The sequence below is a fragment of the Ixodes scapularis genome, unplaced genomic scaffold (genome assembly GCF_016920785.2).
Source record: "Ixodes scapularis isolate PalLabHiFi unplaced genomic scaffold, ASM1692078v2 PGA_scaffold12__126_contigs__length_90152505, whole genome shotgun sequence".
NCBI lineage: Eukaryota > Metazoa > Arthropoda > Arachnida > Ixodida > Ixodidae > Ixodes > Ixodes scapularis.
In genome coordinates, this window is record NW_024609838.1 from 75109016 (window position 1) to 75126846 (window position 17831).

Consider the following 17831-nt stretch of genomic DNA (forward strand, 5'->3'; position numbering starts at 1 on the left):
GTGTGGATGCAGGGACAGGACCTGTTTCCACTCAAGGTTAGCCCTTGCCGCCTAAGAAGGTGAAAAAGGAAGGAAGAGAGTAGAAGAAAAGAGAAAGAGGTGGAAGGAAAAGTGAAAGACGGAAGAAGAGGGTAGAAGAGGCGACTGACTGAATCATCCTGGTCGGGCCAAGCCAGGACACCCGTCTACGAGAAGCAGGGGTCGAAGCGGTGTATTGCCTCGCCCGGGGGGCCCCGAAGGGTCCAAACATACCCCGGGCTCAGCTCAACCACCAGGGTCCCCTTTTCCCCGGACACGGGTACGCCACGCACAGCCAGACGTGGGTGGGCGAACCCACATGGCTCGGGGTTCGTAGTGACGCCACTCACCAAGCACCTACCAAAGTAGGTGCCCCCTGCGTGCGGGTATGGTGGCCCACGTAGCTGGGGTCCGTGGTGACGCAACTCACCAAGCACCTAGCACCTAAGGTGCAGGCACCCCCCGCGGGGCTCGGGGTCCGTGGAGACGCCACTCTCCAAACACCTGCTTTCACAGGTGCCCCCTGCGGGGCAGATCCCCGAGTCGACGAAGCACTTCGTAGGGTCCAAAGTAGCGCTTCAGGAGTTTCTCGCTGAGACCACGGCGGCGGATCGGTGTCCACACCCACACCCTCGCTCCGGGCTGGAAGTCGACGTCCCGACGCCGACGGTTGTAGCGGCCAGTGTCGACACGTTGTTGAGCCTTAATCCGGAGTCTGGCGAGCTGACGGACTTCTGCCTTTTGGGCAACCACCTGGGCGTCGTCGCTTGCGTCGACTGCCGGTTCGTGGGGTAACATAGCGTCCAGCATTGTCGTTACCTTGCGCCCATGCACCAGTTGAAAGGGTGTCACTCCGGTGGTCTCTTGCACGGCCGTGTTATAGGCAAATGTGACGTACGGCAACACCTCGTCCCATGTCTTGTGCTCCACGTCGACGTACATGGAGATCATGTCGGCGATGGTCTTGTTGAGTCTCTCCGTTAGCCCGTTGGTCTGCGGGTGGTACGCCGTGGTGCGACGATGGCTGGTGTGGCTGAGACGAAGGACTTCTTGCGTCAGCTGGGCCATGAATGGTGATTCACGGTCTGAGATCAGTACTTCGGGAGCGCCGTGCCGGAGGACGATGGACTCGATGAAAAACTTCGCGACTTCAACAGCCGTGCCTGATGGAAGGGCTTTTGTCTCGGCGTACCGCGTGAGATAATCGGTTGCGACGATGATCCATCGGTTTCTTTGTGTCGACGGTGGGAAAGGTCCGAGTAAATCCATACCGATTTGCTGGAATGGGGCAGATGGCGGCGAAATAGGCTGAAGAAGTCCTGCCGGTCTCGTCGGTGGCTCCTTCCGTCGTTGACACTCGTGGCAAGATCGGGTGTAGTGGTGCACTGTCTTCGCAAGCTTGGGCTAGTAGTACTTTTCGCGTATCCTGGCAAGAGTCCTGCTGTAACCAAGGTGTCCCGCCGTCGGGTCATCGTGGCAGGCTTGAAAAATTTCTTTTTGAAGACTGGGAGGTACCACCAACAGCCACGCCGTGCTGTTGTTGCTGAAGTTCTCCTTGTAGAGCACACCTTGTCGGATGGAGAAGGTTGGCAGTGTTCGTACAAAACCGCGCGGAACGGCGCTTCCTTGTCCCTCCGGTGCTCGATGAGTGCTCGCAGCTCAGGGTCGTCTCGCTGGAGTCCTGCCATGTCGCTGACATCCAGAGCGCCGGGGAAACACTCATCGTCGTCATCTTTGGTGCAGGAAGGACCGGCCTCGACTGGGGCCCTCGACAGGCGGTCGGCACCATTGTGCTTCCGGCCGGACTTGTACACCACGGTCACGTCGAACTCCTGCAGTCGTAGGCTCCACCGAGCGAGGCGCCCGGAGGGGTCCTTCAGATTCGCCAGCCAGCAGAGCGAGTGGTGGTCTGTGACCACGCGAAAATGTCTTCCGTACAAATATGGGCGAAACTTTGTTATTGCCCAGACGACAGCGAGGCACTCCTTTTCAGTCGTTGAATATTTCGTCTCCGCGTTAGACAGCGTCCGACTTGCGTATGCGATCTGTACCGTCCGGCACTTGGACTAGTTACGCACCCAGTCCGGTGATACTGGCGTCGGTGTGGATCTCGGTTTCACCAAACTGGTCGAAATGGCCAAGAATCGGGGGCGTCTGGAGTCTTCGTTTGAGCTCATCAAATGACCTTTGGTGTTCTTCTGTCCACTCGAACTTTACGGCGTCCTTCGTGAGGTGTGTCAGCGGTGCGGATAGTTTGGCGAAGTCTCGAACAAAGCGCCTGTAATAGGCACAGAGTCCGAGAAATCTTCTTACTGCCTTTTTGTCAGACGGCGGCGCAAATGCAGCTACAGCGCGGGTCTTCTTGGGGTCAGGTAGAACACCTTTGTTGTTCACGACGTGGCCGAGGAACTTTAGTTCCCCATAGGCGAACCGACACTTTGTTGGCTTGAGTGACAGGCCGGCGGTCTTGATGGCTTGAAGCACGGCTTGAAGTCGTCTGAGGTGTTCGTCGAAATCTCGTGAGAATACTACGACATCGTCGAGGTAGACGAGGCAGCTCTGCCATTTCAGACCTGCCAGCACGGTGTCCATGACGCGCTGGAAGGTGGCTGGTGCTGTACAAAGTCCGAGCGGCATCACTTTGAATTCGTACAGTTCATCGGGAGTGACGAAGGCAGTTTTCTCCCGGTCACGTTCGTCGACTTCAATCTGCCAGTAACCACTCTTCAGGTCCATCGACAAAAAATATCGCGAGTGGCGCAGTCGGTCTAACGTATCGTCGATGCGGGGGAGAGGGTAGACGTCCTTCCTCGTCACAGCGTTCAGTCGACGATAGTCCCCACAGAACCGCAGGGTCCCATCCTTCTTCTTTACAAGGACGACTGGGGCCGCCCATGGACTTCTCGAGGGTTCAATGATGTCGTCGTCGAGCATCTCCTGGACTTGATCTTGAATCACTTTCCTTGCCTTTAAGGAGACTCGATACGGCGACTGGTGGACAGGGAGTGCGTCGTCCTCATTAATAATCCGATGTTTCGCCATTGGTGCTTGGCGAACTTTCGATGTCATGGCAAAACAGTCACTGTATTCGGCGAGGAGGTCAACCAGTTGCCGGCGCTTCGGAGCTGGGAGCTCGGGGTCGATGTCGAGCGGCGGCGGCGTCGTGCTCTTCTGCTGTGGCGACGAGGTTTCCTCGGAGATTGTGGTGACCACGGCTGGCGCCTGAAGCTCCTCGATGTGGCCCACGGTGGTACCCTTCGTTAGGTGCTGCGGCTCCTCTCGAAAGTTCATCACAAGAACAGTTGTACGTCTTTCTTGGAGATCCGTCACGCCTCTTGCGACACCAATTCCTTTTTCGAGGAGCAGTTGGACGCCGCCTTCCAGAAGAGCTTCACCGTGCATGGCTGCGTCGGTTATAACGGTGACGAAAACACTCGACCGCGGCGGTAGGTTCACATGGTCGGCGATAACTCGGATCGCGGTTGACGTCGTGTTGATCTCCACCGGCGGTACGACGGGCTTTCGAAGCGTCAACTGGTTTGCAGCGAGGTCGATGACGGCGCCATACTCGCAGAGAAAGTCCATTCCGAGGATAACGTCCCTCGAACAGTCTTGCAGAACGACGAACTTCACAGGGCACGTCTCACCGTGGATCTCGACGCGAGCAGTGCACCTCCCGACTGGTGTGATGAGGTGCCCTCCGGCGGTTCGTATTTGAGGTCCATCCCACGGCGTCGTGACTTTTCGAAGGCGGCGGGAGAGCCTCCCACTCAAGACTGAGTAGTCTGCTCCGGTGTCCACGAGTGCCGATGCGTCGTGGCCGTCGATGATGACGTTTAGGTTGTTGGACACCGTTTCAGGAGCGTCGTTTCGGTCTCCGGAAGCGTTCGAGTGGGGGCCCTCCGACGTTCGTGGAGGATCTTGGCGTCGGTCGTCTTCGGCAACTCCACCTCCAGGGGTTGCCGCGCCTAGTTTCCCCGTCGTGGAGCGAGGGGCCACAGGCTTTCACGTCGGGGTCGGTGCATCGGCGAAGCTGGACGTCGTGGTGAAGGCGACCGGAACTCTCGGCGGGACGCAGGCTCGGGGGACTGAGGTCGTTGCAGATATTCGTCGATCTCCCGAGGGCGTTCACCATACCGGAGGCGTAGGTCGTTTGGGTGGAATCTACGCAGCCCGAGTCGTCGGTATGGGCATCGGCGGTAAACATGGTCAGCTTCCCCGCAGTGGTAACCCAACGGGCGTCGGTCGGCCGTCCTCCAGACGTCTGTCTTCCTCGACGCACGTCGGTCTGGGCGAACGTGCGCCTGATCTTCCTGTCGTCGGGGATACTGCGGCGTTGGGGCGTCTCTTCGGGGTGGCGCCGTGTCTTGGCGGGGAGCTTTCAGCGGTCGTCGGGCTATGACAGCGTAGCTCAACGTCGGTCCCTCCGGTGCCACCGTGGTGACGGGAACTTCTGGTTGGAGCGCCCGTTGTACTTCCTTGCGCACAGTCTCGTCAATGGAGAGTGTCGCTGGACGACTTGCGGCTGGCAGCAACTGGCGGAGTTCCTCCCGGACGACCTCCCGGATAATTTCGCGGATGTCCGTACCAGGAGCGTTCTCGCCGCCAAGCAGCGCGGTTGCAGCGACACTTGGATGTCGCTGGTAGTGGGAAGCGCGCGCTTGGAGGGCGCGCTCGATGTTTGTCGCCTCGGTGACAAAGTCTTCGACGGCGCCCGGCGGGTTGCGCACGAGGCCTCCAAAGATGTCGTCTCTCACTCCGCGCATGAGGACCCGCAGCTTCTTGTCGTCTGTGGCTCGTGGGTCGGCACGGGCGCTCAGGCGAAGGGCACCTTCTACGAAGCTTGTGACGCTTTCGTCGGGGCCCTGCGTTCGAATTCGGAGGAGATCTTCTGCCTTCTCCCGTCGGTGTAGGGTGGCGAACGTCCGCTGCAACTCGGCCACACAGATGTCCCACGACGTAAGCGAAGCCTCGTGATTCTCGAACCAATGCCTCGCAGTACCCTCCAGCGAAAAGTAGAGGTTCTGGAGGCACTGCTCCGCAGTCCATCCGTTGTGGCGCGCCACACGCTTGTAGTGCTTGATCCTGTTTTCGACATCCTCGTGGATCTCGCCGTGGGAGTCGGGGTACGGGGAGCGGCGGGCAGGTAGACGACGGCAGGAGCGGCGGGGGTCGGCGACTGGTTGGCTATCGTCGGCTTCGTTGGCTGCTTGGTCCTGGGCGGCAGAAGACGGAATTCCGGGTGTAGGCCTTGGGTGCGACGACTGAACCGGATTTCGGTAGTGCATTCGTTGGTTCTTCGTGGGCTTGGCGTCGGACTTACACTGCGGGCCCTCGGAGGGGTATGCGGCAGGGGCATGCGTTACCCCGCACCTCCACCAAAATGTCACGGGTGGTGACCAAAAACAATAAATAAACAAGAAGAAATAAACGTTTAATGTGGCGAACTTGTGCCAAAAATAAAAGGGTACAAAACGTAATAACAGAGCGTCGTGGGCGTCGAAGTCGGCGGGACAGCAGAGTGGAACGCTGGGGCGAGACTGAATGCAGATCGCCACGCGGAGCCCCTTATGTACACGTGTGGGCTTCTGGAATAATCGGCGTAGAAGGCTCAGCGTGTAGAACATTCCGACCTCGAACAAGCAACATGGTTCTCGAATTTACCAGAAGATTACTTTACAGCGTCAACGAAAATGTGCCTCCGCGGCCAGGAATCCAACCCTGGCTTTCAGTGTGGAAAGCAAGCGCGATAACCGTTAGGCCACTTTTTTTTTTTTTTGCCGACTTGGCTTTTTTATTATTTATGTAAAACAAGGGTTATTTACATGGTTAAAATACACTTGGGCAAAGACAGCGCACGATGTGGCCATTTAAACAACACTGGTTCATGGTACCCAGTCACATTCATACAGTGGCTTCGAAGTTCCGCACTTATCTCCTCCGATTTCGAGGCGTTTCTGGCATTTTAAAGCGCGCTTCCAATTCAGCCCAGCCAGCCATTTCGGGGTTTCCCACCTCAGCAATGAGGCTACTCGCAATCATGAAGCCTTCTTCAATGTGATGCCATGCTGGTTTTCCTTCTTCGAGAACCGGGAGGTGATCTGTGCGGGACCTCCATATTGCGTGCAGTCCAAGCAGTGCCAATACCTCCAAACATTTGCTGTCAGGGCCTGTGCCAAACTCAAGGAGCTTCCCGCTGCGCCAATCCATGTACAATTCAACCTGTAATCTACAGCGTAGTTACGCCCAGAATAACTCTGCGTTCGGGCAAAAGAGAAAAACATGCTGTAGAGTTTCCGGCGTGGGATACAGCACACAGTTCAAATTCCACGGAACAAAGAAGCCTTTCTTTTCCTGCCACGTCTTCACTGGCAGGACTTCGGTGTGAAAAGAAATAAAGAAGTCGATTGCGGCTTTGCGAACGGGGTAGCTGCGGAGGCGCTTGAAAACCGTGGATTCTACATCAGTTCCAAGGAAGGAGCGATAGAGCGGCGGTGGAAAGACCGTGTCGACTGTATCCCAATACAGGGTTTTTCTTTTCACCTTGCTAAGTTACTGCCGAGAAAAACGTGCTTCAAAAAATGTGATGGCAGCAGCGATTTCTTTATAAAACCTCAGTATAGCCGCTGACGTAGCTCCTTCCTGGGTTACAACGAGCCATGGTGCTAACAGCCGGCCGCCAAGTTTAACTAATGACTGCACAATAACAGAGTTCCTCTGGTCGCGGAAAAATAAAAACCTCTGAACTTTGAGTTTAATTTCTAGGTTTGCAACACCAAACCCTCCTTTCGCTTGGTCAACAAAAATGTTAGTGCGCCTCATCTGCTCAAAGCTGGAATTCCAAATGAAGGTTGCGCAAAAGCGGTGCATTTTATGGATTTCGCTGGCGTGACATGGCACAAGTTGAGCTGCATACCATACAGCGGAGAAAAATACTGAGTTGCATACGAAGGCACGATTTAGAATGGAAAGGTTCCGACCACGCCAGTCTTGCACTTTTGCCCTCACACTGTTGAGGTGAATGCCCCCTTTACCACTACTAAGCGAATAGGGGTCCAAGCTGACACCAAGATAATTCGTAAGAGTAGAGCTACAATCAATATTAATAAATCGCTGTGGTTTCACGTCCCAGTTTCCGAGCCATGCGCCTGTAGACTTAGCGTGGTTCATTTGGGCACCGGATACTTGGCAGAAATCAGCAAAGTGCTGCGCCGCAAGAATAATTTCTAATCTGCTGGCGGCAACAACAGTGACATCATCGGCATCTGCTAGTATCTTTGTGGCATTCCTGGCAAGGGGGACGCCCTGAATCCTGGTGTCGCTTATAATTCTTTACAGACAGGCTCCAAATACAGCGAGAACAGTATAGCCGAGAGGGGGCAGCCTTGCCTGACCGAGCCCTGAACTGAGATTTTTTCTGTTACGCTCCCATTAACCAATAATCGTGTCGATATATCTTTGTAACATAGTTTAATATATTTCGCGATTCTTTTGCCAACACCACACGCTTCCAGCAGATTGAATAGAAAGGCATGTGATACCCGGTCGAAAGCTTTACTGAGGTCAATCGGCAGCACTGCTGCGGAGAGTCCTGTTGCGTCAGCTCTTTCGGAAAGAATCCGGAGCGTGTGAACGTTAGAGGTAATAGATCTCCCCTTGAACCCGTAGGTCTGATGGTCGCCCACTACGAACTTAAGGCCCATCTCCAATCGTTTTGCCAGTATCCTGGCCAGCAGCATATAATCCGTCGTTAGAAGGCTGATAGGCCTTAATCTATCTGTTGTTAAGGCGCTAGAGCCCGAGCTTTTTTTTTGGAATTAGCACAGTGAGTGCCTGTCGCATAGAGGGTGGTAGTAGGTCCCTTCAGAGATTGTCAGCAAAGACGTAACCTAATACGGGAACAAGAACGTCGGCGAACTTTTTATAGAACGCTGATCCTAAACCATCTACTCCAGGGGATTTCCGTGATGGTAGTTCTTTTATTGCTTTAGCAATCTCAGATTTAGTGATTGTTTTGTTTCTGCGTTTTTGAATACTTATAGGAATTTTGGGGAGCGCATTTACCCATTCATCTAGCGCCCTGTTGATCCCTTCGTCTTTGCTGGTGAATAGTTCTCGGAACTCTCTCACGAGTTCCTCTTCGATACTTTTCTGTTCTGTTAAACTTGGTCACCGGCCTGAAGGGAGTCTATTTTGTTGTGCTGAGCTCGCATTCTTTCCTTTGTTATAAAATTTTTACAGGGGTCTTCTTCTTTTTCTAACGCTCTGAGCCTGCTGCGAGCCATTGCTCCTCTGTATTCACTCTCCATGAGACCAAGCAATTGCGCCTTGCAGGCACGGATATCATCGGTGAAAACGCCCGGCGTTTTGTTTTCTTCGGCGATTAAAGTTTGCAAGGCTTGTAATAATGCATTCTTTGTTTCCCGCGCCTTTCTGGCCTTTGCTTTGCTGTGGTAATAACAGAGTAGCTTAATCTTTTCTTTAATTTCTTCCCATGTTAGAGCATCAACATCCCCCTTCTGTGCTACTTCCGATATAGTGTTTTTTATCTGAGAACAGAGGGCCTCGTCGTCGAGGAGACTCTCATTAAGCTTCCAAGAGCTATAGCAGAATGGTTTTCTTGTGGTTTTGTTCACCTTCCCTACCCGCAGCGCAACCATTGCGTGGTCAGAGAAGGCCACCGGAGACACCTGGTACGCGGTGACTGCCCTGATGAGTTCGCTCGACATATAAACGCGATCTAGCCGGGCGTGGCAGCAGCCTTGCCAATGAGTGTAACTAGGACGTGATCCCTGAGACGCTTCGATCGCATCCACGAGGTCAAATTCTCGCAGTAGTTTATCAAGTTCTGACCGGCTGGAGTCTGATTGCAAATTGCGTGAGCAATCCTGCGTGTTTAAAACACAGTTAAAATCTCCTGCGATAATCGTCTTTACAGGACTGTCAAGATACTTCCGGAGATTCGTAAAGAAAGCCTTGCGGTCGGCCGCGTCGCAGGGGGCGTGTATTGATATTATTTTAACCGGCTCCTGATACCTAATCACTTCTGCCAAGCAAACCCGGCCGTTCCTATCTGTTTCCCATTCATGGTAGATCACAAATCCTCTGTTTTTTCTTATCAAAATTCCGCTGCCGCCACTATGCCCGGCCGCCCTCGAGTGAAAGGAATGATAATATCTTTCGAAAAAAAGATTCATGTCATTCACATGTGTCTCGGAAGAAAGTTTGGTTTCCTGAAGACAAATTATATCGACGTTTTCTTTCAAAAGCAAATTTAGAAGCCACTGTTTTCTTGTTCTAGAAATTAAACTGACCAAATTAAACGTGGCGATCTTAAGTTGCTTCATTTTGAGGGGCGTAATGTGAGGAGATAAATTGCGGAAAAATGAATAAAAAAAAAGATCACCGCTTTGTATATGCTTCTTAGCGTCTCGGATTTTCGGCGGCGTCACTGTCTACGCTGGGCCTTGTCGCCGGCGGTCTTCAGGTGGGATACGAGGCATTGGGTTGAAGCGTCCTTTCTTGGTCAAACCACCGTTCCACTTTTGTTCTACGTTATGTGGCCTCTCCGGAGAAGGGCTGAGAGAGAACTGGTCGAGGGTTTGCAAGGCTGGGAAGTCGTCAGTCAGAGGTGCGTCGTCGGTGTCGATCTCAGTTTCTTCTTGACGCTCCTTGCTCAGCGGAGTGTCGGAGGTCTCTGCGGCTTGTTCAGTCAATTTGACAGGTGTTCCAACTGGTACACAGAGGATACCTGTCCCTTGAGCTTTGGGTTCTGGCTCAGCGTTGGACTCGGGGGGACCGGTAGCAGAACTTGACGTTCCGGAATTCTCCTGTTTTGTTCGTTGGTGGAGCGGGCGATGGTTGCTGAGATTCGCTCCGTGCCGAATCCTCTGCTTCCTCCTCGTCCATCTCGAGGTCTTGCACATCATCCGTTGAACGATCCCCGGTGACGGTGGCGTACGTACGCACGCAGTCTTCAGGTGCATGCCCAACCCTGCGGCACTGCTGACACCAGGGTGCCCTGCAATCCTTCCGGATGTGTCCTCTCGATTTGCACCGCAAACAGGGGTGCGCGTCCGGGAACCACGACCAGGACACCTCCGCCGTAGACTTTGAGCTGGTGAGGCAGGCTATCAATGGTGACGCCCTGCTTCAGGCTAAGTCGCACCATCCTCGTGGACGACTGTATGCCCTGAAAGCCTTCCGTCCTCCAGGTTTCGCGAGTGACCTCCTGAACCTTCCCGTACCGCTCAAAACCTCGGAAGAGAGCCTCGTCCGGAACGTGGAATGGCACCCAGTGCACTTTTAACCGGACTTCAGAGTTGTCCGGGTCAAGCACTAAGCACTTCTTCTCTTTCACAAAGAGTTCTCGTGCTTCCACTAACCTCTGTTTGGCTCTTGCGGTGTGAAGTGTCAGCATCCACAGGTGGTTCATTTGGTAGGCGCCAATCGCCGCTATCTCCTTCATCACGCCAAGGCGTTCCAGTTCGGCCCTGAAGTGGTCTACCCGGTAAGGGCGACCGGTCACGTCGCAATGAAGAAAGACGGTGTTCACAGCAAAAATTCCTGCTGGCAGGGGTGGGAGAACAACACGATAATCGTCCGTCGAAGAAAGAACAGATAAACCGCGGCCCGAGTTGGCCTTTATCACTGCTCCGTGGGAGCCAGCCATTCTGCGTCCAAGCGGTCCGAACGCCAGATGCAGAATGATAACCGTTAGGCCACGCGCGCGCTGCCTACTTGGCCAGCTGCGCGCGCGGCATAGTGCATGTTGTGACGCTGATCTAGACCAGGTGTTTCCAAAACCCGGCCCGCGGGCACGATCCGGCCCTCAGAAGTCTTCCGACCGTCCCGTGGCTGGCCGCGGTTCTTCCAGTGAAGCCCGGCCCGCGGCCCCCTTCCAGCAGAACCGCTGCTTCCGGTGCAAAATGAAGTGCATGTAAAGAAAACGCGCTCTAAATGCGAAAAAGCAGATACCAGAAGACGAGAGAAACTGCATGGTAAGGCGGTTTTTTTTTTTTTCATTTTACTTTAAGATTGTCATCGCCAGCGTCGCCACCGTTCGTAGCCCTCTTTTACAAGTCTCTGTAAATGTGGTAAAATATTTTTTTGCATTCTCATGCACATTCGGCTGTCTCTATCGTCACAACTATAGCATATCGTCAACAGTAGTTTTGTCAGTTTCATTGGTGTTATGAACAGGCCAATGTGCCATATTTCTCATGCGCCTTGATTTATGCCTGGTGAATTTTCTTGGTCACAATATTTGTGCAAGATCCTAATTAAATATATATTAAATTTTAAATTGAAGTATTGCAATGTAGATATTGCAATGTAGATCTTAGGGTATTGTTTTAATACTTACTCAAAGAAACATATTTGTGTTCAAATGGTTCAACAGGCTTGTTTCTTTAGTTTTTCCTATTCTAAAATATTTTATTTCCGGACCTCGAGACTGCGACAGATCTCTCATCCAGCCCCTTAGTCAAGAAGTTCGGAGACCCCTGATCTAGTCCATACCTCCGATCGTGCTATGACCAATATCGCTGTCGTCTGCTTGCAACGCCCCGCTAGCCGTACTTGGAGGCTCTCGGGAAAGGAGACTCAACAGCACTGAAGTATTACGGCAAGGCGACCCTTGTCTTCAAACAGCGGCCTATGTTAATGATCGGGAGTTGAAACTTCCGCGGCATGGTGCACCGGCCTTGTCGAGGTTCCCAAGGACGCGGGAGGCTATCAGCTGCACGTCGATTTAACCAAGCTGAACCAGGTCGTCCTCAAAAAGCAGCATTTGATGCCGACCGTCGGCCAGTATTCGGGCTGCTGGGAAGCGCTACCGTCTTCTCGAAACTGGGCGCAATATATATGTTTCACAAGGTACGCCTCTCCGAAAGCTGCCAGGAGCACATAACGTTCATTACACCCTTTGGGCGATCCTATTATCGCTGCCTGCCCTTGGGAATTACGTCGGTCCTAGAGGTGTCCCAGCATCCAATGTAACTGATCCTCCAGGGAATTGAAGGATTCCTCAATATCGTAGACGACATCCTGGCGTATGGAAGAGCCCGGTCTAAGCTCGAGAGCAGACCATGTTTCTCTCGAGAGACTGCAGCAAGCGGGCGTTAAGCTGAATGCCTCCAAGTGCCGCTTCGGGGTGTCGTCCGTCAAGTTTATTGGCGTGATGTTGAGCACCAATAGCATAGCATCACACCCGGACAAGGTCCCCGCCATCACGAGTATGCAATTTCCGACAGACGCTCCAGGCGTGCGGCGCCCCCTGGGAATGCTAAACCACATCGGGCATTTCTTTCTGAGCCTGTCCGCCACCGCTTCGCCTATCAGGCTCGTACTGAACAGGGACACGGTCTGAACCTGGGGGACTGGTCAAGCTTCAGCATTCGACTCGCTGAAGAAGATGGTGGCATCTAGCTCCTGTGTGGCTCGGTAGAACACAGAGTATCCTACAACCGTTTCTGCAGGCAGCAAATCGTACGGCCTGGGCGCCGTCTTACTGCAAGAGCAACATCTAGTGAGTGACGAGCAATCGCCTTTGTGTCACGGTCACTGATTATTGCCGAAGAGCGGTACAGAGAAATCATGAAGGATGCGTTAGGAGTTCCGTAGTCCATCCAGAGGTTCAAAAAGCTTCTCCACGATCTGAGCTTTGTTGTCCAAACTAACCACCAGCCACTGGTCAGGTTGCTGGGTTCCGCCGATCTTGACCTCACGCCTCGTCGCGTTCAGCGGTATAGCTAGCATCCGGCTGCTCGCCGCCGATATCGCGCTAGATCTACTTCGCCCTATGTCCGCCGCTGCCTGAAGCGACCAACGGGCGGCGCGAGATACGAGCCAGTCAAGACGTAGATTATAGTAGCCTACATAATGTAGAACAAGCTCTAATTTCCGACTGTATTCGAAGTTCCAACCACGTTAGAATTTATCTACAGGGTGCGGTGGCGTGGCTGTATGGGTCAGCACATTCGCACACCTCACAAAATTCGAATTCCAGACGTACGTGCGTGAAACTGCAAACACGAACGCCGTTTTGCAAAAACAAATATGTCTATTTTTTAGGGCTGAAATCAAAGCTGGTGAAATTTAAACGAAAATAGAGCTAAAATGGCAACTTTTCATTTCCCAAGTCCTACATCTGCCTGCTCTTCGTCTGCACACTGGTTTGCAAACTCGCTCCCAGGAGGTGTGGAGAACGCAAAAACACCCAGAACCCCATAGGAGAGGCTGGTGACGAGCAGGATAACCGCGATAAATAATTATTGTAATAACGCAATTAATGATTATGCAGTTTCAGTCCACATTTAAAAACGTACAAACTTTCCCGTATGATAAAAAAAAATTCTAAAGTCGACGAATGTTTGTTTTACTTAGTCGTCTGCTATCTGTTCGCGGATCTGTGCTGGGCGCAGAACGGATGCGTCGGGAGAAATTAAAGTTTTATAAAAGTAAGAAAATGCCCCCCCCCCCCCCCCTTGCAAAAAAAAAAAAGCCACATGTTTTTGGTTTTGTTTTTTAGATATACTGTGCACCGGTATATCTACTGTAATGCTCGAGGTGTAGTGCTCGAGGTCCAAATCAGATGCCGAAGTTTCAGCACTAACCCTTATCGTAATAAAAGCTACATGTTTTCTTTTTGTTTTGTTTTTTTGCTTCAAAGATATACTGTGCATAGGCGAACACTGATTCTACACCCAAATGTAGTGCTCAAGGTCCAAATCAGATGCCAAAGTTTCAGCACTAACCCTTATCGTAATAAAAGCTACATGTTTTCTTTTTGTTTTGTTTTTTGTTTTTTTGCTTCAAAGATATACTGTGCATAGGCGAACACTGATTCTACACCCAAATGTAGTGCTCAAGGTCCAAATCAGATGCCAAAGTTTCAGCACTAACCCTTATCGTAATAAAAGCTACATGTTTTCTTTCTGTTTTGTTTTTTTGCTTCAAAGATATACTGTGCATAGGCGAACACTGATTCTACACCCAAATGTAGTGCTCAAGGTCCAAATCAGATGCCGAAGTTTCAGCACTAACCCTTATCGTAATAAAAGCTACATGTTTTCTTTTTGTTTTGTTTTTTTGCTTCAAAGATATACTGTGCATAGGCGAACACTGATTCTACACCCAAATGTAGTGCTCAAGGTCCAAATCAGATGCCGAAGTTTCAGCACTAACCCTTATCGTAATAAAAGCTACATGTTTTCTTTTTGTTTTGTTTTTTTGCTTCAAAGATATACTGTGCATAGGCGAACACTGATTCTACACCCAAATGTAGTGCTCAAGGTCCAAATCAAATGCCAAAGTTTCAGCACTAACCATTACCTTAATAAAAGTTAGAAGTGATTTTTTAAAAGTTTCTACCGGGAAAATGGTGGCAGTGCGAGCACTCGAATACATGGAGCTTTATGGTGCCAGTTATCGGAGACGGGCGAAAATGGGCCCCATGTACCCCTTCAAAGATTCAGAAAAGAGTTTATAACTTTTGCATAAGATAAGGGCTAGTGCTTAAACTTCGGCATCTGATTCAGACATTTAGCGCTAAATTTTGGTTGAGAATCAGTGTTTGGCGATGCATAGTTTATTTTTGCGAAAAACTGTTTTGTGCTTTGTTTCGTTACTTTTTTAAAGGGCGGGGGGTGGGAGGGGGGGGGGGGGGTTTGAGCAAAAAGAATTGTGTCTTTCCGCCCCAGGCGAAAAACACCATGCATTGCAGAAAGCTTAAACAGCGTGAGAACCTGATAGTGGTCGGGAAAGAAAGCGGAAGTTTGAGAACATGACGTTACCTGGATCAAAAGACAATTGAGAAAAGCAAAAAGATTTTGTAAGCCGACGTCCACCTAAGCTTAACATCACCAAAACAAGTAACACTAAGGTCCTGTAGCATCTATTTAGGTAAAAAAAATCTTGTCAGCAAAAAAGAAAAGAATATTCTCTTTCTTGTTGACAGTGTTTCCCACTGATTTAAATCCCACAAGCGTACACAATGTAAGTCCTTGTTTTGACGATACTAGGCTTAAGTAGACATCGACTCAAAAATAAAATTCGTTTTTCAAAATCCTTATTTTCTTTAATTCAGGTAACGTTACGTTTTCGAGCTTTCGCGTCAATTTATCCCAAACGGTAGCGTCACATTCACACAGAGTTCGAGCATTCTGCGATGTATAGTTCCTTTACCCGGGCAGAAAATCACGGACCTCTTTTCTCGGAAACTTCCTTATTCTGCTCCCTAGTGGCAATGTTGGGAGCTACAGGCCTATACTTCTGTTTTATAAGCTGCATATTCACTAGATTCTGACAAAGTTGCGCCAAACTCTCCATATGGCCACTTTTATGGCTCATGATGTGAACCGTTTCTCCTTGACTTCTCCACTCCTGGTAAGCCGATTCGAAATCGGGGTGACAGGTTCTTCATAAAGACATTTCCTGCATACTGAGATTTTGTTATTCACACACCATAGAAAGAAGAGCATTTTTCTGCCTTGAAGGAGATTATCATTATATGACATCAGTCTATAAGCATGATTGATAAATTCCATGCATACGCAGTGTCAAAGGTGCTTATATTGGCGAGGAATGCTTTCACTACACTGGCGCTTTCCAGCGATCTTGGCGTGACTGGTTCAGTTCAACCCTTTTGAAACATCGAAGATTGGAAAAGACCGAAATGTCGAAAGCCATGGCAAAATGACCGATTAGTCAATCGCCTTGCGAGGTTTTGGTCGTCTGTATGTTAATCTATGCTTGTGACCTGCAATCAGTCAGGGAAGGCGATGACGACACCCTCCCGGCATCCAACACCGATGTTTTTGTGGCGCCCTCTTAGGGTTTCCATCCGTGACATCGCGACAAAAATTGGCCTCGCCGTGGTGTCACGAGTTCTGACGCTGGCTACTTATCATCAGATGCGACAAGTAAGATGGCGTGTTTCAAAGGCATATAAGAAGCTAGGGGCCATCGCGTTTTCAAACCAGCACTATAGAAGTTGACATTCTGACAATGCTCTTATGCCCGTGATTTGGACAATTGTGAAAAGCCTAAATGTACCGAAATATATTTTAGGCTGTATTTTTCGTATCACTTACTTTCAACGTTCGATGTATCTCGCTGCATTTTCAAGAAATCATAACCCTCTAAGCAAAAATAAAGCTAACGTTTTTCACTTTTTTTCTTTTTTTCTGAAAAGGATAGAAGAAGCTGGGAAGGAGAAGCGAATGCTTCGTTGTGCACACCAAGGTTCGTTTTGGGCGTCTTGTTTTGGGTCATACGAGAGAGCCTTCTCTGTTCACGTCATACGTGAGAGCCTTCTCTGTTCCAGGTCACGAATGTTTTCCAGGACTTCAATGTCGACTATCCTCGTAGATCCTAAAAGTTTAAGACGCTGCCGGCAACTGCAAACTAAAGTCTCTCGGTAAAATTCACGCTTTCAAGTACCGCCAACCATTGTTGTGGAAAAGCCCAAGACACGCGCCAGGAGCGGGTGCTGTGCCGCCATTCGCTTCCAAGAGCAGCCCATTTCAGTGCTGCGCCGCCATCTGCTTCCAAGGGCCGCTCGAGGCACGGGCCTCGTGCATTGGCGCATTTGAGGTTATTTGCAAGACAAACGCTAATACATCAAGGAACCTTAGTTCAAGCAAAAATAAAAAATACAGCCTAAACTTGGTCTTCCTCGACGGGCGACTCTTCTATCAGCTGTAGATGAGCATTTTAGCCAGAGCAGCACGACTGTTAGCCTGGAGTCTTTAACAAGCACCATGCAGTAGTGACACACGACCGCTCGCCGTATACGATGTTCATCCAGATCAAAACAGGCTGGGGCGTTGATTGAATTAGTCCGGATAGATAAGGCCAGCACCGGTTCATTCCTCCCTGACGCAGCAAGATCACTGTTGAAAAAGCATTCATAATGAACTCTCGAGGTTATTTATGAGGACACTAAACTGCTTTAGAGGTTCATGCAGTTTTGCCTAAAATTCAGAAAGGTAAAAAAAAAAAAAAGCTCGAGGTACACCTAAGCATTTCTTATGAGTTGTAAATGCGAAAGCATTAATGTTTGACGATGTGGATGCTAGAGGCAGCTCCATGTTTGTCAGCGGCGAGACAAGCAGAATCACCGCCGACGATGTCGATCATAGAGGCGACGGCATGTTGGTCGGCGGCGAGACGAGCCGTAGCCTCCGAGCGCGCGCCAACGTGTCCGTTTTAACCGGCGCGGTGCCCGTAGTGACATGGGGCTGCGGTGGTTAGTTTTATCGGCGCGCTGGCGGCACGGACACTTAGCGCTATCTGGCGGTGGTCGTTGAAACTGACGCTCGCAGCGGCCAATGGGAGCCTCGTCGCCGCGCGCCATCCGATGAGACCTTTGAGATCAGGGAAACTACGTGCCGTTTTCGCGCTTCAAACTGATGACGTCACCTCGCTTCATAACCCCCCCCCCCCCCGCAGTTAATGCTTTCGCATTAAAATGGAACCAAAAGAACTCCAGCGTTCAGTCTTATCAGTCCTTTCGCTAGGAGCCTGCTAAAGTCAAGTTACACTGCAACACGTGCTGGAGTTTGCAGCATTATAACTGTTAATGCGAAGGAATTAAATGACTCATGGAAAGATCCGGCGTCTAGCAGCGAAAAACGGCACCCAAATTCCCATAAGCTGAGTAGGCCGTGCCTCAAAAATGGAACACCAAGTAAAAAGAGAAAAAAAAAAAGCACAGCAACACAGATCTGCCTCGTCATGGAAGCCGGCGGGTGCGCTCAAGGTCAAAATGAAGGCGCTTCAGAAATAGAACACAAAGAAGAGCACAGCAA

At 50.8% G+C, this 17831-nt stretch overlaps 1 long non-coding RNA gene across 1 annotated transcript; it reads left to right on the top strand.

Moving 5' to 3' along the window:
- The first annotated feature begins 10728 nt into the window (after positions 1 to 10728).
- Positions 10729 to 16641, top strand: LOC115324996. Its single transcript, XR_003919409.2, has 3 exons — positions 10729 to 11018; positions 16214 to 16263; positions 16346 to 16641. It is a non-coding gene; the product is annotated as an uncharacterized LOC115324996 (long non-coding RNA).
- Positions 16642 to 17831: the final 1190 nt, after the last annotated feature.